The sequence below is a fragment of the Ursus arctos genome, unplaced genomic scaffold (assembly GCF_023065955.2).
Source record: "Ursus arctos isolate Adak ecotype North America unplaced genomic scaffold, UrsArc2.0 scaffold_10, whole genome shotgun sequence".
NCBI lineage: Eukaryota > Metazoa > Chordata > Mammalia > Carnivora > Ursidae > Ursus > Ursus arctos.
Window position 1 is genome coordinate 32490842 of NW_026622764.1, and position 26680 is coordinate 32517521.

At 40.7% G+C, this 26680-nt stretch overlaps 1 long non-coding RNA gene across 1 annotated transcript in view; it reads right to left on the bottom strand.

The window, feature by feature from the left end:
• The window catches only part of LOC130542956 (uncharacterized), a 137135-nt gene extending 113842 nt beyond the window's left edge, over nucleotides 1-23293 (bottom strand). The window contains exons 1-2 of the long non-coding RNA XR_008957891.1: nucleotides 23129-23293; nucleotides 9200-9277 (exon numbers count right to left, since the gene is read on the bottom strand). This is a non-coding gene — a long non-coding RNA (uncharacterized LOC130542956). The remainder of the gene's footprint in view (nucleotides 1-9199; nucleotides 9278-23128) is intronic.
• Between the last annotated feature and the right edge of the window lie 3387 nt (nucleotides 23294-26680).

Genomic DNA, 26680 nt, shown 5'->3' on the forward strand with positions numbered 1-26680 from the left:
GGATTGGGTGAGTGGTAGTCATTATTCATAAAAGGAAAAAGAGTGGGTGTGGAGCCAGGCTCGGCTGAGGACGAGAGCCCTGAATAGGGAGCCATTGTGGGAGAAATGGCGCACACTAAAAACATCACAAGCGTTCAGGCTATCTACTGAGAAGTGGCAAGAAGTAGGGGTATACCGAGACACGAGTGGGACACAGATGACTTACTCCACCTCCCTCCCAGTGGAATTTCAGACCAGGTCCAGGTGGGAGAGAATGTTCTCCCTTCAGAGTGAAGGCAGTTCAGACAAGGGAAGATCTAACCGAGGAGGGCTGCTGGGTAAGCCCCTTGTCAGAGAGCCCAGGCCCAGGTAGAGTCTTGGCTGCCAGTGAAAGGCAAATTGCTTCCCATTGCATACCTCATATTTCCCAGGCAGGACCTACCTACTGAACATTACACATAAATTCCAGATGAAAGCAGGGCATCTGTTTCACAGTAATGTAACTTTCCCAAACACTGCACACACAGATTTATAGTAACATTGGGCAGCCATGCAAAAGGTTGCATTGTGTTCAGTAGTATTGCTTCTAATTTCGGGAGGATTTCGGTTGAGGACCTTTGAAGTGGGAGCTTGAATCATGCATCTGTAAATTCCTCATTTTCCACAGTTATTAAAACACCCGTCAGTGCCAGGGTATCCCATTGTTCATTCACTCCTTTGGCATGCCAGTGTGGGGGTGGATGCCAACCACACAGCAGCCACGGAGTCACAGACAAAGAGTAGGTGAGGCGGGCAGGCGTCGTGGAGACTACAGACTGCATGCCGAAGGGACACATGCTTGGGACCAGCCATACTGTCACCACTCAGAAGTCCTTCGACTCCTGCGTGGGGGGAAAAGTCCTCCTGAGCTACGTGACACAACACGGAAACAAGCTGAGCGCATCGAGAGATGACCTTCTGCATCCAGTAAGGTTTCCATTTTAAATAATAATAAAAACACTCGTGCATATTAACATCGGCAAACATTTTATTATTGTTCCTCATCCACTATTTTTGGCCTGGCCACACGCCACGGGTCGGGGAGAGAGTACCCAGTAGGGTAGCCCAAGGTCGTAGTCCGAAGGCATATTTATAGTTTCAGAGATCAACCCCAGCCACAGAAATATGAGTTAGAACCAGAACAACATGTTTGCCTTAATTAGTTCTTTTCTTTGGAGTACAACACACTACATATAAAACACTTTGTTCCCCCATACCCCAGATCACCACCACTAATTATCACCATAATGCTTTAATAGCAATTTTCCCATACAGAGAGTTCAAAACTTCTCACCTACACTATCTCCTTTTTCTTCAAAATATTCTTATGAAATAGCTGGGGGAAGGCTGTTATTATCTCATTCTAACATATACATAAATGGAAGCAAAAACCTAGATATTTAAACGGGGCATAGCCAGAAACCAATAAAACTAGTTTTTAGGCGTAGCTTGTGGGATCAGTTCCATTATGCCCGTAGTGACACCTGCTCGCTCACCCACAATCACCTGTTTTTGGTGTATAACCGGGACCAACTGCCCCGGCCTGAGCTCCAGAGGCAACTATAGGGAGGCAGCATTCATTCCAGAAGGTCAGCAGACACATTACCTGCCACCAACATCCACTCCGTAACAGGCAGATGGAGCAGCCTTTAAGAATTCTCTTACAAATTTTTTGTCTAATACAGGGCTACTCAACATCAGCACTATTGACATTTTGGGTCATTCTTATTTCTTTGGTGTGGGGGACTGTCCAGTGTTGAGCAGCTGCCCTGGCTTCTACCCACCGGATGCCGGCAGCACCTTCCCCAGCTGGGACAACCAAAAAACGTCTCCAGACATTGCTGCACGTTCCCCAGGGAGAGAGAAGGACGAGGACCAAACCATCTGTGACTGAGGAGTGCTGACTGCATCAATCAAAAGCACGTAACAATTGAACACTACTCCCCGTCTGGCCCTGTATTAACCCAGTGCTAGAGGAGAAGAGAGAACGTGGTTTTGCCTTCCTGGGACGGAGGTAGAGGTGGAGTTTATGTCCACAGAAAATCAATAGAGGCTGGGTATGAAGAGCCAAACCCGGCACAGGTAATTTGAGATGAGAGAATCACAGTGGGTCAGAGCAGACTTCATGTAGGGGTTTGAATTAAACCTTGAGAAGCCCGTAGACCTTGAAACGTTAAATGATGAAAGACTTTATGGCATGGCTGAAGGGCAAACATTATACATACGGATCTGGATACAAAAAGGAATACAAGAAGAATGGATGGCCTGAGTGGTGGGTGCTAGGGAGTGGTTTGCTCGTGCCGGGTCGATGTCAGCCAGGGGGCAGTGCTGATAACTGGTCAGATCTCTGCCCTGTGCATCGGTGGTCCTCGCTTAGAAGACACAGAAGGCAGGCTTTCAAGTTAGCTAACGAAATGAAGCTAGCTTCATTTAGCTCGAAATAATAGTGAGTACAATGGAGGGCAAGATCAACCTTCAAAAAGATCTTAAGCACCTGGAGCAGCGGACTGAACTTAATAAAATGTTATTTCACAGCGACAAATGTTAGGTTTGTGTTTGCATACAATAAAACCAGCTGCAGAGATGGAGTACAGAGGTAACAAGGTGTAGCAAAAGTAAATATATATATATATATAAAAAGAATTCTGGATTTTGTCAGAAGTGTATTTAGTGGAAATCAACTATAAAATATTAATGTCCCCTCCCTGACATCCTAAAACCGTAATAAAATCCTAGCTTCCATTAATAGAAGTATATAATCTAGAATGGGGGAGGTGACAGTTCCCTTTTGCATATGCATTTAGGAATCCACAGGTGGATTACTGTCTTCGGTTCTTTAAAGCTTACAGATAAACGGGAACATATTCAAAGAACAGCGAGCCCAATGAGGAAGAAGTTTGAAATCAGACCACATAAAGAATTTGCATTTTTAATCAGGAGACAAGAAAATCCTGCAAACATGATAGTTATTTTTGCATATTTTAAGGCCTTTAGTGGTAGGGATAGAATTAGGACCAGTAAGACGTCATAAGGAATTAACTTTTGGCTCAAATGTAAAAAATAACTTTCCTATTCTCAAAGTTGCCCGAAGATGTTACTTTTAAGTGGAAGTGAATTACCCTCTGAGAACATTTTCCAACATAAGCAGGATGACGACTGAACAAGAAAATTAACATCTCTATAAACTTCCATTTGTTCTAGCTATAATTAGAGGTAAGAACAAAGAGCTTTATGAGATAATATATGGCAAGAGGTTGGCATCTAGAAAGTACGTCAAAAAATTACATCCATTACTTTTCATTTGTTTTCTGCAAACCACCCCCCGCCCCGAGAAAGAAGCAGGTGGATCAACCAATATATGGAGTTTCCAATATCCTTAACTGTTATTGGAAGGAGAATCAGGATCTGAAATGTGTGGTTACAGGAATTCGAAGCCTAGAACTCCGATTTCTCAATTACAGGGGTTAGGAAAGAGGTGACGTGGCATTCACTGCTTTCACGATATTGTAACCATGCGGCATAACCAACTTCTCACATTTCCCAACTTACCTTTTTTATTAAAGGCTTTTGTAATCACTTGTTTTCATACCCAATGCAAGTGAGCCAAGCTACCCTCGGACTAGAGTACCTCAGAACACCACACTCACCCTGCGTCCTCCCTTTCCGGTTAGGTGGGAAAACGAAGCGTCACTCCTGCTAACCGGTGCGAGTGTGTGCTCCGCAGCCCACACAGGGAGAATGCTGGGGCCTTCCCACAATCCTCATCGTGTGTTGCTTTACAGGCCGTGTTGGTTATACTAACATCACAGCAAGTGTCTTGAATGCTTCCTCTCATCAGGATCTGATGTGGATCTAATCATGAAACTACTCAGAATCTCAGAAGCACCCTGCCAAAATGAATATAATTTGTCTTCTGTGTATGGTCCCTAAGAAATAATTCTGCTAGTTCACAACAACAAAACTGTTCCTTTGCTTGAAGCGTGGCCAGACTGTCACACAGAACTGGCCCACGATGCTTTCTTCCTGGCATGTGTGGGAGCAGCCTTCTGTTTCTTTACGTGAAATTAAGAAGGCCAACAGCCCACCCTTGCTTACCACCAGTGTCCTTACTGGAGCTTTTATCCTAGTCTAGGGCTGGGACCAGTGTTAGGCAAACAAGGAGCTGGAGCACAGAATTTCTGCACTCATCCCACACTTGCTAGATCATGAAATGGAGTGCCTCGGGCTCTCCAGCTTGAATGTCCTACGTTTCTCCCACTCAAAGAATGAGTTCAAGGGCTATCTCCTTTCAAAAGCCTTCCACTGCTTATGTAGCTGGAGGCCACCTCTCCCCGCTGAATTCACACTGAAATCTACCTGAAGCTCCCTTAAGGCACACGAAACAGTTTACCCTGTTTTAGAATGACTTACACACTTACCAGTGACAGAGGAAGTTAGTTTCCTACCCAATATCCACTCTCCCCTTTGCTTTAGTAACAGCACTTTGATAAATGGCCTGATTCACCTTACCCAGCTAAAAGACCGTATTCCCCAGCCTCTCTTGAAGCTAGATCTCTAAGAATTGACCATTCAGTTATAATGTGGTATAGAATGCCCAGAAAGTCTCAGTGAAAGAGAAAGGATACACACTTCTTCTCCTTCTTTCTATATCTTGGTGCATGAAAAACAGATGTGATAGCTGGAATTCCAGCAGCTCTTTTGAACCCTATGGCCAATGCCCTCCTCACTCCAGGCAAATGAAGAGGAAAGCTAGAAGATCCTGAAACACTAATGACACTGCAGAGCTTCTATGCCAGTTCTAGGCTGCCTCCCTCAAAACTCTTTTACAGGCAGAGAAATAAATTTATGCATCATTTAAACCACTGACACATGCATCCAAACATAACTGCAACAAATATAGATGTTACTACCAAAAGGGGGCTGTTGCATTAGCTAAAATGTAGGATGAAAGGAGATGGTTGAGTGGCATCAGCAAGGACAAAACTATCACAGGCCAGAGAGCTGGCAGTATGGGTAAACAGTGACTAGCAAAGGTACAAAGGGCTGTGGCATTAATGAGAATTGTGGGAGATTTTTAGAATGTGGTGTGTGTTGCCGGATTCTTGACATGTCAACAATATCCTACAAAAGAGATGAACCTGGGCTAGAGCTAGCTGGGCTGCCAACAGGGTGGAAAGGAATACAGCTTTGTTAAGAGCCAGTAGCTCACAGACTAAGCTAACGGAGAGTCTAATTTGGAGCCTTTTCAGGCTGGAATAGCTTACTACTTCCTTACTTCAAAGTGAAGCTATTGTAAGCCATGGCCAGAAGCAGAAGCAAAATCAGCCCTCAGAAGAGATAAGACCATGGCCCGTGCCTTTTTCAAATACTTCCTTTTAGAGTTTTTTTCCATCAAACGTGGAAGCAGTTAATTACAAAGGCCACCAGGCCTATTTTTTCAAACAGTCTCAAGGTAACTTGGGGGGAGGGAGAGTTGGCAAAGCACAGAGGCCTGTAGGTAATAAATCTTAAGGCTCAACAACCTTATCAAGACAAGATCTCTGATTCTGGTTACTCACATGTGGAATGAAATAGCAGCAAGTAAACTGGAAGCCCCCCTCGGTTTTTAGGGAATTGTATTGCTAATGAAACCCCAAGCCTCGCCAACAGCATCATGACAGTCCAATCTCTGAATCAATTTCTGAGTCTCAAACTTAACCCCCAAAAAAGGTGGGATAGGAATGCAGCCCCCAAGAAGAGTCTACTTGCTAATGCCTACCTTGGAAAGTCCATCAAGGAGGATGGACTGGGAAGAGCATCCCAGAGTCCAAAGCCACGCGGCATTAAGGACAATAACCATGGACATCATTCCACTGCCTGGGCTGGAGTTGTCACTATTCTGGCCCAACATGATTTAAAAGTTGTTGCAGCCTAGTGTCTGATTTTCTCCTTTTCTGTATAGAAGTTATATTGCAGTCATTATGTTCCTACTCGACAGCTGAATATTGGGTATTATGGGCTTTGCCATACGATGCCAACTTTTTGCCAGACGATGACGATCCCCCCTGGGTTCTGAGGGAGCTGACTGCACCCAAGCAGATAACCTTGAGCTGGAGGCTGTAATGGTGTTGCATCTTGGGGTGTCTCCATTGGGGAAGGGGTCTACACGTGAGAGGAAAGGTATGCATGCATATTTGGGAAGTGGAGCAGACTGGCAGGGACTGATAGCTTCTTACTCACCCCCTTTTTTTGTAACAGAACCCTGAATTTTATTTAGCTAGGCTTGCTGTTTGTTGAACAGGCAGTGGGAAACACTTGATGTTTTTTATTGGAATCATGCTTTAGGAAGATTACTCTAAAACAGTAGATAATATTTATTAAAGGAAACAGAGATTAAAAGACGGGATTCTGGCTAGAAGCCTATTGATATCAAGGAAAAATTTATGAGACCTAAATAAAGCTGGAAGCAAAGAAAATGAGAGGAGACGGGGACAGAAAAACGCACAGGTGGATGGTGCTCAGTTTAGTGATGAGGCATGAGGAGCAGAGCAAAAGAAAACGTCAGACATGACTCCAAGGTCCACTTGAAGTATATGGCATAGTGAGTAGTCACGCCAGGAACAGAAACAGGAGAAGTAGGAGGAAGAGCAATAACGTAACAACTAAGATGAACTCTGGTCTGGGTCTGAATACAGAAGTGTGCATTGCTGGCGAGACATCCAGGTTGGTGTCTGACACAGACTTGAAGTCATCGAGAACAGAGAAAGGTAGACTGCAGACTGGAAAATTATCTGCCAAAGATGATAATTAAAACAGAGACCTAGAAAACACTGTCAAGAGAGTATGTAGAAAGAGTAGAAAGTGAAGAACTGTCTAACAGGATTGGGAAATGTTCACACGGAGGTCATTTCCCTTCTTGCCAGTCAAGTCAGGTCGTTCTCAAAATGGGGTCTCTGGACCTACAGTCTCGGCATTATATGGTGTTAAGGACTGAGCTGTGTCCCCACCAGAGTTTGTATGTTGGCGCCCTAGCTTCCAGCATCTCAGAATGTGACTGTATTTAGAGATAGGGCCTTTAAAGAGATCATTAAATTGGAGCCCCATTAGGGCCCTAATCCAATCTGACTGGTATCCTTGTAAAAGGAGGAAATTTGAACCCACAGAGATACCAGGGATGCACACACATGGAGGAAGGGCCACGTGAAGAGGCAGCAAGAGGGCAGCCATCTGGAAGCCAAGGAGAGAGGCCTCAGAGAAACCAACCCAGCCAGCACCTTCATATCAGACTTCAGACTCCAGAACTGTGGGAGATAAGTTGCTGTTGTTTAAGCCACCCAGTAGGCGGTAATTTTGCTACACTAGCCCTAGTGGTCTAATACATATGAGAACTTGCAAGAAATGTAAACCCTCAAGGCCTACCCTATGCTACCCTAAAAACTCTGGGGATGAGGCTCAGCAATCTTTTAAAAAAATCTCTGGATGATTCTGATGTACTGCTAAGTTTGAGAACCACTGGTCTAGAATATTTTAGCTCAAGAACAGAGGAGGCCAATAAATGATATTTTCTCTTTTAACCCGAGTTGTTACATTCTTTATAAAGAATTCTCTAAATAAGCAGAAACAGGCCATAACAGTGTCTTAAATGATCAGCTTTAGTTTCTATTAAAACTACTTCAGATAATAACATCAGTATCAACTAAAGCATTCATTATATTGGTTCCTATACTGTTGGTTCCTCTACTAGAGATCAGTGGTTCCCAAATTTTAGGATGCCAAAAAAATCACATAGGGAGCTTGTTAAAAACACAGTTTCTAAAACTTGGATTCTACTGGTCAGGGTAGAGCCCAGGACTTCTATCTTTAGTAAACGTCAAATAATCTTGATACAGGCATCGGTGAGGAACAAGTGGTGTTTCTCTTATTCAGTCAAGGAGTAGAAAGACAAGAGCTGCTATCCAGATATGTTGAGGTGGCTATAGAAATCAAACAAAGAACTTTACATGGCTTAGAAGCAATCCTCAAAATGCCATTTCAGTGACTTCTTGGTCTTCTCAGACAACTGTTTCTCAGTCTACTTCAAGTAATCATAATTGCAGAGATTCTGTAAGACCATTCGTTCACCCTGGGAAGAGTGACTTCAGAGGCTGAAATTCAGGTAACAGGCTCTGACTAATGTTCCTCAAACTCTCCCACCCCTTCTGGATGTCACAATTTTTAGTTCTAGTTGCATCTGAAGAAGCCACATCAAGGCAGGTCACTACTGGTAACATCAAACAAAATTTGATTTTTTTGGATCTCAATCCTAGACCACTTCCGGTTCTCCAAATAAGGAGGGTTAGTCATCTTTCTTTGTACTCTATTAAAACATAATACAAAATTTCACTTTTTTGTCCAAGTACCACCATGTCAAATAACACTAGAGGGAAATGCTCCGTTTTATCACAAACCAAATTTCAAACATATGTTCAAATGCAGAAATAGAGGATGCAATAGGTTTGGCTAAATAAAAGTCACTTACATTAAAGATACAGTAGACTCTTGAACAACACCGGTTTGAACTGCATGGATCCATGTATACGTGGATTTTTTTAAAAAAATACAATACAGTTCTGTAAACGTATGCTCTCTTCCTTATGATTTTCTTAATAGCACTTTCTTTTCTCTAGCTTATATTATTGTAGCAATGCAGTATATAATACATATGCAGAATATGTGTTAATTGACTGTTTATGTTATTCATAAGGCTTCTGGTCAATGGTAGGCTAAGAGTAGTTAAGTCTGGGGGGTGTCAAAAGTTATATGTGGATTTTTGACCACACGGGAGGTCAGTCCCCCCTAACCCCTGGATGGTTCACGGGTCAACTGTATTTTAAAATAATCATCTACTCCCCACATAGTAAGCAAAGTAAGTAAATAAGTAAAAAAATAAATAAATAATGAGTGGATTAGGAGCCTTTTGTTGGTAATAGTTCTATCCTATTTTTCCTCTTAAAGAGTGAGCTCCAATTAGCTATCCTTTCTTCAGTTTTTCAGATCCTACAGTAAACATACTTTAGTTGAAACATTTAATCATTTTAAGGGTTTCTTTCTATAACCACCACCTTCTCATAGACAAAGTTTCTCTTCAAAAGTTCAAGTGTAATAATGGAGAAGCCCCTAAACCAGAAGAATTACCCACTGATCTCCAAGGAACCTGACTCACATGCCTTCCTTCCTGAGAAAAAGCAGCTTGCGATGGTTCAGTCAGTCAGCCACGTTGTTGCTGCTGTTTGCAATATACCTGTATCCAATGAAAAAAACCTGACATGAAACATGGAATAATAACAAAACTAATTTGAAATTTTTAAGGGGTTTGGATTAATTTGGACAAATAGCTAAAAATGACAAAATTAGATCAGAAACAAACAAGAGGATTAAAATTACACCAGAGAAGAAAAGAGAAGCTGAGGAGGACTGATTCACCCTGTTTGTGGCTTTGTCAAAATCTCTTCACTAAAAGCCAGAGCTGGCCCTTTCTGCCACATAAGTTTCATGTGTAACCTTGCTCTGGGGGTAAAGGGAGAATCACGTGAAAATATATCATGAGCCTCATCCCACGCTGGGTGGGGAAGCTGTGAAGCCAAGTTTCGTAGTGATGGCTGAGCCTCATGTAACTAACTTACCTAAGCCACAAGAGCCTATCTCCTTTTCCAACCTCTCTGTGGCTCCCTACAATCCTCTCTAGTAGGACATACCTAGTAGACCCCTGCAGAAGGACAAGTCACCTCTCCTCACAGTCTGGTCCCATTTGGCTAGCCAGTTCTTTTACCTCAGCTGAATGCCAGTGGACTTCCTAGTGACTCCTTATGAAGCGACCTTGCAGGTCAAGGTCCCACAAAAAGGAAGGACGCTGGTGGGTACACCTGTTCACAAGGATACTCGAGCTAAAGCCACTTCCAATCTAGTTTCTGTGAGGACTACTTACTCCTCCTGTTAAAATGACTTCCACTTTCTCCTTGGGAAAGAATAACCTGGCCTTATCATGGAACACTATACTCAACCATTCTCCTGGCCTGGTTTTTTCATTAAAGAGAGTCTCACGGACACTACCTCTGCCTGAGCCATCCCAGTGAGAGGCAGGAAGCTCACAAAGCATCTTCCTACTGTCAAGTTTCTCCCTTAATTGCAGGGATAGGGAGATTTTTGTTAAAAATCAAGAATTCCAGGGACACCTGGGTGGCTCAGTTGGTTAAGCATCTGTCTTCAGCTCAAGTCATGATCCTAGAGCCCTGGGATTGAGTACCACACTGAGCTCCTTGCTCAGTGGGGAGCCTGCTTCTCCTTCCACCTGCCACTCCCCCTGCTTGTGCTCTCTCTCCCTGACAAATAAATAAAATCTTTAAAATAAATAAATAAAATAAAAATCAAGAATTCCAGAGGGAGTCACTTTTCTTGCCATTGTAAAGCCATCAGTCTCTTCTGGAATAGGAGCCATGCAGTGTGCGTTAGAGGAAGCGGCTCAGATCTAGTGAATGAGCCTGCTTCCAAGGCAGGGAGGAAGTGGAGATGACTGCACTATCACCTCTTGTGAAGAGAGGTGATCCTGAGAACTCCTAACGTAGGACATTATGTTACTGTGAAAGACAATGGATAAAGAAAGGCTATGAGACTAAAGAAGAAAAAGTACTGTGAAACTGAAAATAAAGATGCTAAAGGAAAAGAGTAAAAAGAACAAGATCTAATGGGTCTAACTATAAAAGGTCTATACATAAGTAATTAACTACAAGTCAAATCTAATTGTACTTTGCTTAAGCTATTCTATTTCACTCATTTTATCAGTCAGCATATACACATTAAGCTCCAAGAATCAACAATCGGGTTCTGTCCTGGACAGCAAATGAGATAAACATAGTTCCTGCCTTCAAGGAGATTATAGTCTTGAGAGAAAGAGATATTAAAAAATAATTATCCAAGTACCTATATAATATTATCAAAGAAAAGTACCAGATGCAATGAGAGCGTGTAACCAGAGTAACAGGATGGGGAGTGGTCAAGGAAGATCTCTGAAAGAAAGTGACATTCAGACAAACCAGGAGCAGGAACAGGCAGTAACCAGGCGTGGAAGGGGCAGGAGAGGAGCTCATGGGGAGGTTCTCGGAAGCAAGCAGCTTGGTATGTTCCAGAAATTACACCAAGGCCAATGTGGCTGTGGAAAAATGATTAAAAGAGACCGAGCTTGGGGCAAGAAGAGCAGGAGAAGCAGATAATCAGGGCTTGTAGGACTCAAGAAGACTTGGTCTTTGTCTTAAATGTAATGGGAAGCTATTTAGGTTTTAGCAGAAAACTGGCTTCAGATTTGACCACTAGAGCTGCTGTGTGCAGAAAAGATTAGAAGGGACAAGGGTGGATGAGGGAAAACCCATGAAATGGAATTCAGGTGAGAGGTGAAGGTGGCTTGGATAAGGAAAATAACCAAAAAGATTCAAGAAATATGACATAAAAATGTAATTCAATTCATGCATTCCTCTGCTTTAGAACCATCCAATGGCTTTCTGTCACACCAGAATAAAAATCTAAACTCCTTACCACCGGCTACAAGGCCTCAGATAATTTGGCCACCACATAGCCCTCCAACATTACTGACTCTGCTCAACCTTCAGCTCCCTGTGCTACAGCCAATCAATCTGTGGTTAGTTTCTTGAACTCTCCAAGCTCCTTTCTTTATATCTGCTGCTGCTTCTGACTAAAGCACTTGTGCCCCATATCTCAAGGTTAGTTTCTCATTATTCACATCTCAGCTTTAATTTCATGTCCCCAAGGAGGCCATTACTAGCTTCCATGTCTCAAGTAGATCCCTATCACCTTCAATATTCTGTCATTCATTCAGTCATTCCATAAATATTTATCAAGCATCTACTGTGTGCGAAGCACTAGAAGATTGGTGAACAAAAGAGGAAAAAAACTCTCTACCTTTGGGGGGGATTCTGGTGGAGGGGAATGGCAGATAATAACAAAAAATGCAAACTTATATTTAAGTCTTAAGTAAATGCAGAGTATGTTAGGTCAGAAGATTATGTTAAAACATCAGAAGAGTTATGAAGAAAAGGAAGAGAAATGGGAAGTGAATGGGGCAGGAGGGAGTGAGTGGTAATTTTACATAGGAAGATCAGGGTAGGCCTCATTAAATTACATGACACTGGGCAAAGACAAAGAAAGTGAGTTGCCCCATGGAGAAGTCCAGGTGTGTTTCCCTTATAGCCTTTATTACAATTTTTAATTATATTTGCTTCTTTGCTTAGAATGTAAGTTCCATCAGAGCAAGGACTCTTGTCTGTCCTGTTCATTCTTGCATCCTTAGACCTTAGCACAAATATTTTGTGTAATGGGTCAACACATGAAAGGAAGCAAATGTTTAAAGGGCTCTCCTATCAACTTCCATACCAATCGAGTCAAGTCAGGATGCCCGATCTTAGCCAGTGTTGATGATTTTTTAAGATATCCCACAATTATTTGGCAGAGAACCATGGGTAGCTAAGGTTCTTGTCTGCCCACCACACACTCTCCTTCCCCATTTCTCTGGTAACAAACTCCTTTCTATTGTGGGAATCCTCACTCCTCCCAGGTGAGCACATCTGCAGATAGTCAAAGTTGCACTCTGCCGTGGCTATGCAGTAAACCCTGGGATGACGCGTGACTCAAACAGTGCCAATCAGGGCCTTTCGGGTTGTTGATTTTGTTGCTCTATACCAACAACGTAAGCTTCCTGTGGCCAACTTTGTCCCCATGTACAGAGATCCTGCCTGAGAATGAAGTCAATGCAAAGAAAGCAGTGATAAAAGAGGATATGTAGAAATGGCTTAATAAGTGCATGATAGAAACTCTTGGATGTATTCATTTCCAAAGCCACGCTCACTCACTGAATTTTCCAGTTAAGTGAGGGAAAAAAAAATAATTTCAAGTGGCTTTTCTTTCTGTCATTCACAACTTAAAGTTTGTATTGAATATATCCTCCCAGCAAAGGTTTAAGGGATGCGATCAGGAAACTAGAAGGGTTTTTTTTTTCCTTTAAACTATCCATCTTCCAACTAAACTGGTTAAGTGTTGCAGTAATATCTAATGGACTGGTGACAATGGGACCATGATTAATTCTATACAAAATGTTCATTCAATATTGATTGAATGGTGAACATCTACCATACACCAGATTCTGTGCTAGGAGCTGGGGACAGAATGTTGACATGACAACCAAATCCTCATCCTTGTTTGGAGAATATGAATAGTAATAAATTTTGTGTGAGGTAATGCAAATGAAGCAGCTCAGGGTGTAATGGAAGTTCAAAGTAGAGAGCCCAATCTAGTCATCAGGAGTGGAGGCATGGGGTACTCAGGGTAACCCTCAAAGGAAAAGATGCCTAAGTCAAGACCCAGGCTCATACTAGGAATCTGTCAGAGGAAGGCAGAGGAAAGGGAACAAAAAGAATTGTGGTCAGAGAGAAGGGCAATTCAAAGACCTAGAGGCAGGAGGCTCTTGGGTCTGGAATGTTCGTTTGTGATACTATCAGCAGAATCCCAGGGCATGTCTCCACCGAATCACCCATCACATGACCTTGTAAAGGGTCACACATTCAAGCTTCAGCATTTGCACCTCAATGACACTCTCCCTTTGCAAAGCACACACCCACAACTTTATCCCACATTCTATGTTTTCCCATTTCTTGATTAAACAGACGCCATGAGGATGGATCGCTTATTAATATTATTTAGTCTTCTCCTCAAAGAATAATACAAATAATCACGTTTCTGTCAAATGTTGCAGATATGTTAACATTCAAACTGTGTTTATAACTTTATTGAAGTAATTTCTCTATAATCCTCCTGAAGATGAGGTTTCAGCTGCATGGCATGGAGCCTCAACAAAGATTATGCTTTACATCCTCTGTAGAACATTATAATCATATATTTCAATAATAAGGTTCTGGAGAGATGAAGTGGTTGTTTTGTATAACAAGATCATATATCTTCCAGCTGGAATAAAATGAGACTTTGAAAACAAAGTTATTATATTGTTAAATGGGACATAGAAAAGACATTTCTCCTCTTCAGAACGTTTGTTATGAATTTAAACAGAAAATATTTTTATGGGAACAGCAATAATAACTTACGAACAATTCTATTTCACCAAGTTTTTTTTAATGAATCAATATTTTTGGTTACAAAGAACATTCTTCTAACTTGATATGTTAATGTTCCATAAAATATCTTTGAGTTGAAATATTGCATCACTCACGACTTTCATTTTGCCTAGCGAAGGCCAAATCATGTTAATTTTGTGCAAACCACACATCTGTTTTATCATAGAAGATCACTATTTCTCACTTGCTAAAAATATATACAATGGGGGGAGGGGGAGAAGCCTCCCAAAGGCTACACTGGTATAATTTAGTCCTACTACAAGCAATCTATGGTCCTTGAATTGAGCAAATCACCAACCAAACTAGCAAATGTTAATATTGCTATCTGCTTTTCATAGAGACAAGTGTTTTGTTTCTTTTGGACACATTTTCAGGAAGTGAGGTAATGCTCAATTTTCCCCTAGGAAAGTAAGCCTGGGGCATGCTCAGAACTAGCTTGATAGGGCCATTGTTTGAGGTAGAGGCAGGTGGTGGGTGGTATGATGAAACCAAGATAAGATTGAACTCAAAAGCAATGAGTATGAATGTTCAAAGTCATTGACGTCAATTAGACTTTTACAGAAGAAATTACTATAGTGTGTGGCTTTAGGATTAATAAATCATTATTGATCATGGAGGTCTTCCTTCCCCTTCCCTCCATCTGACCTTTCTTGTAAACGTTACCCTCCCCTGAGTAACTTGAGTTGCCCTCTCCTCCAAAACAAAAAAAAAAGAAAAAGTGTTTTCAAATACTTCTCTATATTGGTTATAAAACATGAATTGAATGTCCTTTAATATCTACTGCCTGAAGGCAGTCAAAAAATATATTAAGTGATTGACAGGAAGTTTTCATTGATGTCCATATTTTCTACCATATGTTTACGGTCACAACAATTTTGCCTAAGACTGAAGCTCTCGTCACTTCCCTGAAGTTGTAGTTCTTAAAGTGTGAAGGGAATGATAACTCCTTTCCTTGAAAGTTCTAGCCATTTCCCATTTATCAATTAAGAAACTTAGAAGTTACTAAAATCCTGGGCCTCCAGAACTTCCTGAACTTTCCCCTAATACCTGAAAAAGTAGTCCCCAAAGGGACTAATTCACAAGTAGGAAGAGTTTAATCCTGGGAGAAAACTTGGTTTAATGAAATCACTCCAGCATGCCAGAAACGCTTTGGAAAATATTGTATTATTTTTATCACTTACATAGCAGCCAATTATTTTGTAATCACTAATTAGTTCGTCCTCCCTCAGTTTCATCTCCTTGCTATGCCTTGACTAAGATTCTGAGATATATTTTATCCACTTTATACAGGGAAACAGATCTAGAAGACTTCACTGAAGTAGTCAATGTTATCCCTGTGACGCTGGGGAAGGAGGCAGCCTGAGCCCCAGCTGTGGTCATGCTTTCTATCTGGAATTGTCCTGAAATCATAACAATAATACCTGATATTTACCTAACATTTTTACAGTTTGCCAAATGCTTTCACAGGTTTTTATCTTATTTAATCTTGACAATGGCCCCCTGAAAGAGATACCACTGACATGATTCATTCCCATATCCAGAGGAGAAAAATGAGACGTTAGAGAGATGCTGTGTAAGAACCCAGATCTTGTTTCAAGAGACTTGAGGTAGTGTGTGATGAAGAAAGAGGTCTAAAACGTCATTCTCCAAAAGAAAATCCAAATGAATCCACTTTTCATCATCTCCACATGGATGGCATCATGGCCTACATTGTTGTCATCATTCACTCGGACTCTTGCAGGTCTGATGTGATGTGTCTGCCCCCCACCCCCACCCCCGGCCCATTCTTCCCCTTCTGAAATGCACCACCAGCTGAACTTTTCATATCATTTATCAGATCATGTCATCCCCTGCTTGGAACCCTCCATGGCTTCCTTCTCGTTACATGTAGAATGAATTTGTAAGCCCTCTCTGTGTTCTACAAAGCCCTCCATGATTTATCTCCTGAGTACCTCTCCAACTGCAAGATGGTTCCAGCCTCATGGGCCTTCTCTCTGAGCACACCAAACTCATTCCACCCGAGAAACTTTGAATATGCTCTTCTGTTTGCCTAGAACATTGGTCTCCAGGTCCATTTCCCATGTCACTTCCTGGGCCTTCTTTAATAGCCTGTCCAATCACTGTCTATTATCCTATCACCTGCTTTTATTTCTTGATACCGTAAGTATTTGAAATAATCTTACTTGTTTATTTTCTCTTTTCTCTTTCCACACACTTGCTCTATGAGAACTGTTACCTTGACTATCCTGGTCCCTACTATCTTTTATCCCTAACCTCTTAACTAATATATAATTGACAGCCAAGAAAATCTTACGAACAAATTAATGAATAATATATGGTTGGGGTTTTTTATATCTATACTACGGATCTACCTATTTAATTTTATGGATACAAATAATACATCTTATTAATTCCCTGCTGAGGGACAATTGGGCATTTGTGATTTTTTGCTATTGTAAACCACACAGAAACAAAAAACTTTGTTCTGATACCCTTGTGTCTTTGTGCAAATATTTCTATAGGGTCAATAAGAATGCAGGTTTTGAATTTTGATAGCTACTACCAAATAAGCAATACAGTTCTTCCTTTAATCTTCCTTTGGTATTATCAAGGCCAAATATATGGTTGGTTTGTTGGGGTTTTTTTTTTCTAGATTTGTAGATTTTCCCCACTACATTCCTCGTGTAAAATCTCCTACTAATACCTGCAGTGAATGAAATAGAGCTCTCTCTACTACAAACATGAAAGGTAAATCAACTTTCTATTTTATCATGTGAACAAAATTCCACAGTGACAATTAATAATTTTTCAACATAATTTCATGTCATGCTCAGGGATAGCACATATATATTAAACACTGTGCAAAACTTAACATGCTACCATTTTTTACAAGAAATATGTAAGAGAATTTAGACATTTTCAACAGACTACAATGGCTCTAAATCTTGGGGTTCATTCTGCTGCCCAGTCACCACTTAAAAATCACTTGGTAAGACTTGTAGCCTATAAATCTGATTTTTCCTGCTTTTATAATTACCTCCCAAACTGACTGAAAAAGAAAAGAAACTGTACTACCTGAAGAATTCACAAAATTGACTCCATTATCTTGCCCAATTAACTCTTCTTGTTTCTGCAGCTGAGAACGCCTCAAGGGCTTTGTCAATCAGGTTTAAATCTCTCAGGTAAATCCGAATTCTCATTTAAAGTATTCAAAAGAAAATTAAGGCTCCATATGGCCTCATGCTTGTCCTGCTGGGAGAGCTGGCACTCTCGGATTTCAGTTTCTCAGTCTCTTTTCATGAAAAGTGTTTTTAAATCTCAGAGTAATATAATCTTTTGCGATTAGATTGATCTCACTTTTGAAGAAACTTCTCCGTAACTTCGGCTGAGGTTGCCTGCTAGCACGAAAATGACAATCACAACACCTTAACTCTTCTTCCCCTAAATACAGTTCACTTTTGATTGTGTGCTCACACACAGATGGATGGATAACACCACACTGAGCTGGCATTTGTGATATAAACATTACTGCTCACACTGCATATCTGAAGTTAATCAAAGTTCCAGTTAACTGATTGCTCCTTCATAAAGTGAATAGAGACAAAGACAAAAGTTTCAGTGCTGAATATTTGGTTCCCATGTGAGATAGATTTTTTTATATTGAATTTTTTAAAATTTTCTCAAAAAGCAGTGTTTACTCACAAGTGACTTAGTTACAAGACACAAGTTCATATCACTAGTAAGTAAGTAATCTGTTCTTTTAATCTTCCTTTGTACACCAGAGCCAAAATGTGGCTGGTTTGTTCACACATTGTTTTTTCTCTAAATTTATATGTTCTGTGGTAGAAGTAGCCACCAAATTAAAATGGTTCTACATCATTTTGGCCTTACATGGTCATATGGCTTGAATCTTATTCTCTACTGTCAAGTGAAAACAAAAATGGCAGTAAATCACAGATCACCCCAAAACTGCCCCATGGGTAGAAAAGTTCACACTGGAGCAATCCCAATAGACCAGAACTATCCAGTGCTTAAAGACTTCTTCACAGGATGTTGAGAATTAGTCACAATCAGGAAAGATGTGAGCTGAATTTCCTGTTGTTGTCTTAGAGTGGCTGACCATTTCAGAGCAATACAAAAATTCAAAGAACAAGGTCCTTGGACTATAAAAATACCATCCTCCATGTATGAAGAAAACCCAGAAATTGTCCTTCGAGCTCTGACTGAGCTTAGGAAACAAGTGCTGCTTGTGGTCTAGAGAAGTCCTAGTTCGTTTTTTAACAATATCCCTGCAACACGAACATTTTTATCTTTCATTTGGAAACCTTTTAAGAATTGTTTCATTCATCATGAAGGTGGACCAGATGCCTCTAAGATTCTTTCTGGCTCTAATCTTCTATGACATGAGCTCATGTTCATCCATGAAGCATTTATTGTGTACAAACAATACAGAGCGTTTCTTGAGGTATTTAAAAAGATAATGTCTTTGAGCTTACCCTCTACCTAGAATTTTACTCATATATACACAACGTATGTACCTCCTAAATTTCCCCAGCTTTATCAGCTGTCTACACTTCACCTACAAGTTATCAAATGCCTTTCCGTTTTCCTTTGCCCGAAAGCCCTGATATCACTGACTTCTAAGTCTTTACTAACCGCCAATATTATATCATAATATCTTGACTTTTTTCACTGTTCTTGAGACACTTCAGGTTGACTTTTTAGTAGGAAAATTACTGGGAATTTTATCATCTGATCCTCACAAAACACAGTGATTCTGGAGTTATGTACCCATTCGTTCATTCATTCAACATCTTCAGGAGGTTTTGTTGTTTTTTTTTTTCCGAGCTTATAGTTTTCACAGGGCTGATAGCCTAATGGGAGAGACATGCGGTTCTAACAAAGTAGATACAATTGGAGCTATGGTGCCAGAGGAGAAACCTCTGAGAGGAGAGTGTCGTGAGCAGGAGAGGCTTTTGGTGGAATTGGACGCAAGCTGAGGTGGGAACAAGGAGCATACATGGATTGACAACACAGACAAGAGTGAGAAAAAAGAGTTGAAGGTGCATTCCTGACAAAGGAAACAACGGTCACTCAACAAATATTTGCGTTAGACACTGGAAACCCAGTGGTGCCAATATAATGCATTAATTATATTTGTATCCAGGGCTATGAAGACAAAGAACAGATTATAGCATAGCGACAGCTATTTCTGAATCCTACTCAGTTGCCAGGTGATGTTCTAAGTGTTTTATTTATTACAACTATTTAATTCTCAGAACAACTGATGAGGAAGCAGACTGAGAGAGGCCAAGTTGCTTGTGCATGATCCCATAGCTGGTAAGAGATAGAGGCAAATTCAAACTCAGGCTCTCAACCAGGAAAGAAGTTAGTAGCCTCTCCTCCCAGACAGGACAGAAACAAGCAGTATGTGTGTGAGGTGACAGGGGAGGGGTGGAGAGGTCAGCGAAAGTTGTTATGAATAATTGGTTCCTGAATAATTGGTAGGATTTAGCCAGATAAAAGACGGGACAAGTGTGTGCCAAGGAAAGTACAGCTTTGGAGAAGTAAACCCCTTCTCTGACCACGGGACTCCACCACCAAATCTGCTCTAGAAATGTCACCCCTGAACTCATAGCAATGAGGCTGCAGAGCTTTTTGAATTTTTATTCTAAGAACACAGGGAACCCAGTGAAAAGTTTTAAGAAGAACATAATTATATATTAAGAAGTCACTGTAGCTGCTAAATAGAAAATGCATTGGATGGGGACAAGAGTAGGCATAAGAAACTACCTGAAAACCTATGTTAGTTATCCCAGTAAGATGTGATGGTGGTTTCCAAGGGTGGTGCCATGGGAAGAAAGTAGACAGATTTGAAAAAAATATAGGAGGTCACACACACACACACACACACACACACACACACACACACTTAAACACAGGAGGAGAAGCATGTTTGCAAGGGAGCTCACGTTATGATCGTGTGGTTCCATATGACTCCAGTGAAGGGTGTATAATGGTGTGGGCAGATTTATGGGAGATGGAGTTAGAAAGAAGTTGGCAGGTCCCAATTCATGAAAGGCCTTGTCTGTTAAGTTCCTCTTGAAAGCTAAGAGATGCCACCAAATATTTTCTTTTTCTGTGCAACTTGGTTTTTTTATATAATTTTTTTTAATTTTCAAGTAATTAAATTTACAGAAAAGTTACAAAGATAGTGCAGAGAGTTCCTGTGTACCCCGACCCAGTCTTCTTTAATGTTCATGTCTTTTTTTTTTTAATTTTATTTATTTATTCGACAGAGATAGAGACAGCCAGCGAGAGAGGGAACACAAGCAGGGGGAATGGGAGAGGAAGAAGCAGGCTCATAGGGGAGGAGCCTGATGTGGGGCTCGATCCCAGATCACCGGGATCATGCCCTGAGCTGAAGGCAGACGCTTAACCGCTGTGCCACCCAGGCGCCCCTAATGTTCATGTCTTACATAATCATGGTACATTGGTCAAAACTAAGAAACCAACACTGGTACATTTCTAACCTCCAGATTTTATTCAGGTTTCACCTGTTTTTACCCTAATGTTCTTCTTCTGTTCCAGGATCTCATCCAAGATAGCAAATTATTATTTTTGTAATCTCTTCTCCTTAGGCACCTTTTGGCTGAGACAAGATTTCAGTCTTTCATTGTTTTTAATGACCTTGACAGTTTTGAGGAGGAGTGGTCAGATGTTTTATAGATTGTCTCTCGACTTGGATTTGCCTGATGTTTTCCCCATGATTATACTGGAACACTGAAGGATGTTAAGAATGGGAATAAGACTGGTTCAGTTTTCATTTAGAAAGATCACTCCATGTATCAAGACAAAACAAGAATGTTGCTTACTAATTTAGTGATGATAATTTCTGCAAAATGAGACCGGAGTTGATTTCTAAACTTTCATCTTTGTAATTCTTTTATCTTGTTTCAATACTTTATATGGAATGCAGGTCATTTTACTTTTAGAAAACAAAAGAGTGATTTTTCTTTCAAAAGAAAAACTGGCAGCAAATAAATAATATGTCAACAGTGATTAATTCTGGGTGATTAGAATATGGATGACTGTTATTCTCTTCTCTTGGATTTTCCCTACCTTTAAAAGTTCTAAGAGTAAAAAATAGTAAATCAAAAAAGAGAAGGGGAAAAAAAAAATCCTAGAGAATGGGAAGAAGGAGGACAAGACAGGAAACAGGGCTACCAAGTAAGACAGGAGAGCCATAAACAGTTCAGATAAGGGAGATGCTGGACGTCTCAACTTGGCAATGAAGAAATGGAACAGACTCTGGGGGTGTCTGGGTGGCTCAGATGGTTAAGCATCTGCCTTCAGCTCAGGTCATGATCTCCAAGTCCTGGGGTTGAGCCCCATTTCAGGTTCCCAGCTCAGCAGGGAGTCTGCTTCTCCCTCTGCCTCTCCCCCTACTTGTGTGCTCCCTCTGTCTCTCTCTCTCAAATGAATAAATTAAAAAAAAAAAATCTTAAAAAGAAAAAGGAAAAGAAATGGAACAGACTTTGTAAATGGAGTCCATAGGCTGCGGTGACTGACTGAATATAGGGCTCAGGAAGAGGGAAGAGTCCCTGGTTTCTGGCTTCGCAACTTGGGGGTGGTAATGCCATTCTATCGCAAGGGAACCCCGAAGGCAGAGCAGGCGTTGGAAACAGATGAGTCTAGCTAGATGCTATGGCAATGGGATATTGCATCTGACACTACTGACTTTTCTTCAGTTCTTTCTAACCTTGATGCTCTTAGGTGATATTATTTCTATTTTTCCCCATAACTCTCTGACCACTTATTCAGTATTTTTTTCCAAAATTCTTATTTATGCCTCCTGTACTACTCACGTATTTCTAAAATAGTAATTGCTCAGATTGTCCCCCTTTGTCTCTAGTGTCATGACCATGGTACATTTGTAAAAACTAGGAACCAACATTGGTATATTACTATAAACTAAACTACAGATTTTATTCCGATTTCGCCAGTTTTTAAACTAGTATTTTTTTTCTGTTCCAGGATCCCATAGGCTTCCATATTTCCCACAGGAAAAGCAGAGCGCAGAGCTCCCACACTACCTTTGCCACTTCCCAGAAACCTGAGTTTAGGACTAAATTAATTAAACCCTCTGTAGATGTTTCTTCACTCATGAAATGAGAATGATCATAATATCAGCTCTCCCTCGTTGAGAGTGTTTTTGTAAGAACCATAAATGTGGAGTATAGATACAGGCTGTTATAACAAATAACCACAGACTGGGTGGCTTATAAACAACAGAAATTGACTTCTCCCAGTTTTGGAGACTGGAAGTCCAAGATCAGGGTGCCGACCAGCATGGTTGAGAGAACCGTCTTCCAGGTCACAAATCCGTTGTGTCCTCATATGGTACAAGTGGGCAAGGGAGCTGTCCGGAGTCTCTTTTATAAGGGCACTAATCCCATTCATAAGGGCTCTGTCCTCAACCTAATCACCTCCCAAAGGCTCTACTTCCTAATACCATCACCTTAGGGGTTAAACTGAATATATGAAGGTGTGGGTGGGGGACAAATGCAGCCTGTAGCAGGTACTGTGAAACACTAAAATGTTTAAAGCTGCACAAACATAGGGCTTACTTTTTGTGAGCTAATGCTGACTGTCATCCACTGCTAATAGCAATAGCGATGTGAGTGACTGACCAGATCAGATAATCAAAACATTATATATAGTCGACCTAGAGACGTATTTGTGAAGCATGTTCATATTTAAATATGGGAATGTCTAATACCCTGGCAATTTCGTCCAAACAAAATATTCCTGGCGACCTGAAGATCCAATCCTGAAGGGGCTAAGATATTCAGTCTCCTCTTTCTGACCCCCACCCTTCTCAACCCCTCTCTGCAACCAGTCCATCCTGGGAATGAACAGCTCAATGTCCATTGTCTTTCACCACCAAGCACACCTACCTTTTCTCCAGGGCTCCTTCAGACAATTCCAGTAGGTAGGTGTCCAAAAAACCACTTAGTGAGATGCCGAGTAACAGACGAACAGCATGAAACGTTCACGAAATCTTTACCGCCACGAGCACGCTCCTGAAAAGCAAATTAAGCGAAGTTTTACACAAGCCAGTAACAGATGTGACAGCAAGTTGTGTTTGCCGCAATAAAGTGGAATATCCATCAGAAGGGAACCGCTCGATGCCGTTAACTACGGTGGCAGCGTCCTTGCCCGCAGCCCTCTCTTAGCCTCCGGCCGGCAGCATACTTCCTCTTAGATGCCTCTGCAGCAGACAAACAACAATACCTAAAACTTCAAGCCAAATTTACAGCCAGTCTCTAGCAAGGATGGAAAATTCATAGTAGTCGATTTATGTTCTAACCCTGCCTGAGGCTCCCCCTTTCCTGTTTTCTTATTTTCCCTCTGCGTCATTTTTCTTAAACCGAAATTTCTTACTTAGTATACGTGCCTTCATAAACTTAGCCTTAGATACCACTTTTTCGTGATATACACCTTTGCAAACTATCTTCATAAAGCTTTTCAGGAATAAGATGAAGAAAAAGAAATAAAAGGAACATAAATAAATAAGTAAGCAAATAAATAAGTAAGCAAATAAATAAATAAATAAATAGCTGCCTCTAGGATCACTTTTCAAAATTCAGCCATTCACCTTCCCTAAACCACGAGTTCTCTGCCCACCCTGCGCCTCCAAATCTACACTTACATATGTAATCTCCTGCTTGAGTACTGTGTACCTGCCACCTTCACAAATGTTATCTCATTTAATCATCTCCCAGCTCTGAGCAGTTAAAAGTTTGCATCTGAGTACATTCAGGTAATAACTCAGAGCCCAAATCTGAACCCTAGTCTATGTGACTTAAGTTCTCATGGTCTTTCCAGCACTCCACCAAACTTTCTGGTCTCTGCCGGCTTGGCATCGAGCAGGGTTGAAACACCATGAGCTTCTTGCTATCACGTGAGCACAGCCTCGCTAGCTGGTGCCAGCCTGGGCAGTACTTCTCCAGCGTGTCTCCTTGTCCCCATAGATTCTCTCTGTCCAGCTCTCAGCTCTGTCCCATTACAGGCAGAGCAAACACCTGGCCAAAACAAATGTGTCCTTGACGGTCTGTCAACCATTCAATTCCTATTCCCAGGCTATTTTTGAACTTGGCACTATTGGTTTAAACCTACAAAATGATGGTCAAATTTTTCACCCTAGACCTCAACTCTCAATTGTTTCCTGAATTTTCAGATCTTGGTAGGATAGCACTACTTACTAATTTCACTCTTACTGTAAACTCCAGGTCTCACTCCCTAAAATTAATCTCCCTTCAACTACTTTATTTCTATCAGTGAGGTGATTTCTCCATTCTCCCAGAAAACATCTTAGATTCTTCTTTTATGTAGACAAAAGGGAATTATCGAGTTTCAAAACATATTTTAGACTAATCATTTCAGCCACCTTCCTCCAACATTAGTCAGAAATAGACTTCCAGGATATTATAAAAAGGATTGAAGTGTTGACTGATGCATACAACATGGCGGAGGAAAGAAGCCAGACACAAAATGTCACAAATGAATGATACGATTCCGTTGTATAAAATATCTAGAATCAATAAATCCATAGACACAGAATGCAGACTGGTAGTCATCAGACTCTAGAAAAAGGGAGAGAAACTGCTTTTAACAGGTAAGGAGTTTGACTTTGGAATGATGTAAATGTCTTGGAACCAGATAGCGGTGGTGGTTGTACAACATTGTGAATCTACTAATACCGCTGAATTGTTCACTTTCTAATAGTTAATTTTATGCTATGTGAATTTCACCGTGATAATTTTTTTTTTATTTAAGATTTCTATCAAGTCCATCAGCCTCCAATACCTCCCTGTTCCATTTCTTTCTATCTCCTGCTGACAGATTCATCTTCCTGGAACACCAATGTCATTAGGAGCCCACTATGGTTCTCCTTCTCATCAAGGTTAAACTCATCTGCCTTCAGTGATCAGGGTGTCCAAACTAATTTTCCAAAAATATCACTATACATCAAGGCTCGCCTCCTCAACATATTTCAAATGTGAGTACTCTTGTTCATCTCATGGGCCAGGAGTCTCAGCGGCTCACCTAAATGTCTTCAATGACCATCTCTAAGCTTTCTGCATCTTGTTCTAGCTTCTCTATGCAGCACTAATATCTCACTTCTCTGAATGCTTTGTGCATTTGTGCAGACACTTCTAAAGAAAGTAGTGCTTTTATGTGATATGTCAAATATGTATTACCTAACCAGATCACAAGTTCCTTTAAGGCAAAATATCATGTCAGAGACATCATTGAGTCTCATATTGCCTGTTTCACTTTGGGGAATGTAGGAAGAACTCAATAAATGCTTCATTGATTACTCATTAACTACTACTTAGGAAAGTTAATTATCTGTTTCTCCCACTCCTTCTGCTAACATATAGTATACCCTTTGTTTGGAACAATCCCCAACCTGCTCTGTGAAGTATTCTCTTTCCATTCCATCATTTATCAAGAAACAGTTTCTCTAATTTAGGGGAAATTGACTATATGCCATCTAACAAAGAAGCACCATTAATACACACAGTCCTGGAATCTACGAGAGGATAAAAATAGCAATTTATATTAGCCATCTTTCTTTCATGGGGAATTCCTGAAGCCACATCCCTTATATTTGTTGTGCTCTATAGAAAGAACAGATAGTCATAGATGGAAAGACTGATAGATATCTCTAGAATGAGGCTTAAGAAAACACTGCAATAGATATGCCCTCTCAACTAAAAAACAAACAAAACCCAAAAATAAGTCATTAATTGAAAACACTAAATCTTTTATCCAACCAACTAGTCTTTATAGCCCTGTTCACCCTCCCTTGTCCCACATATTTATCATGCGGCAAAAGAGAAAAAGCATTAGTATGCTGAAGCTTCTTGTAAGAGGTTATGGGTGGGTAAAGGGGGGGCAGACAGAAATCAGTTACATTGGGAGTTCAAAGAGTGAAGCTGAAGAGGGAGAAATTTTGCCTCTAGACTTGGGACTTCCAATACTTAAATGTTTTATAAACCCAGCAAGAATAAAGACAAGCCTAACAGGCCCTCCAGTTTTAAGTAGCCTTCCCTTCTAAGATGCAAGAGTGCTACGCTATGTAACAAAGGTAGAGGTGGATGGGGGTAGAAGCAAGATATAAACATATCAACATCCAATAGACATAGACCCAAACACAGTGGAAATCTGATAAGGGTTAAAATTAGCATAGTAAAGAGATTCCAATGATCTCTGATATCAGAGATTTGCCACTTCATAGCATTGCAATTATATCATTGTGTTTATATAATACATGCTGGTGAAGGCCATAAGCTTTGTTGTTTCATACGTTTATATATGTATTTTTTCCAAGATTGAGGTTCTTTTTTTTTCTTTTTCTTTTTTTTTTTTTTTTTTACATATTTTTTATGTTATATTTTCATGAGCAATTCCAGTTTGGCTTCAGAACAACATTTTTCCAC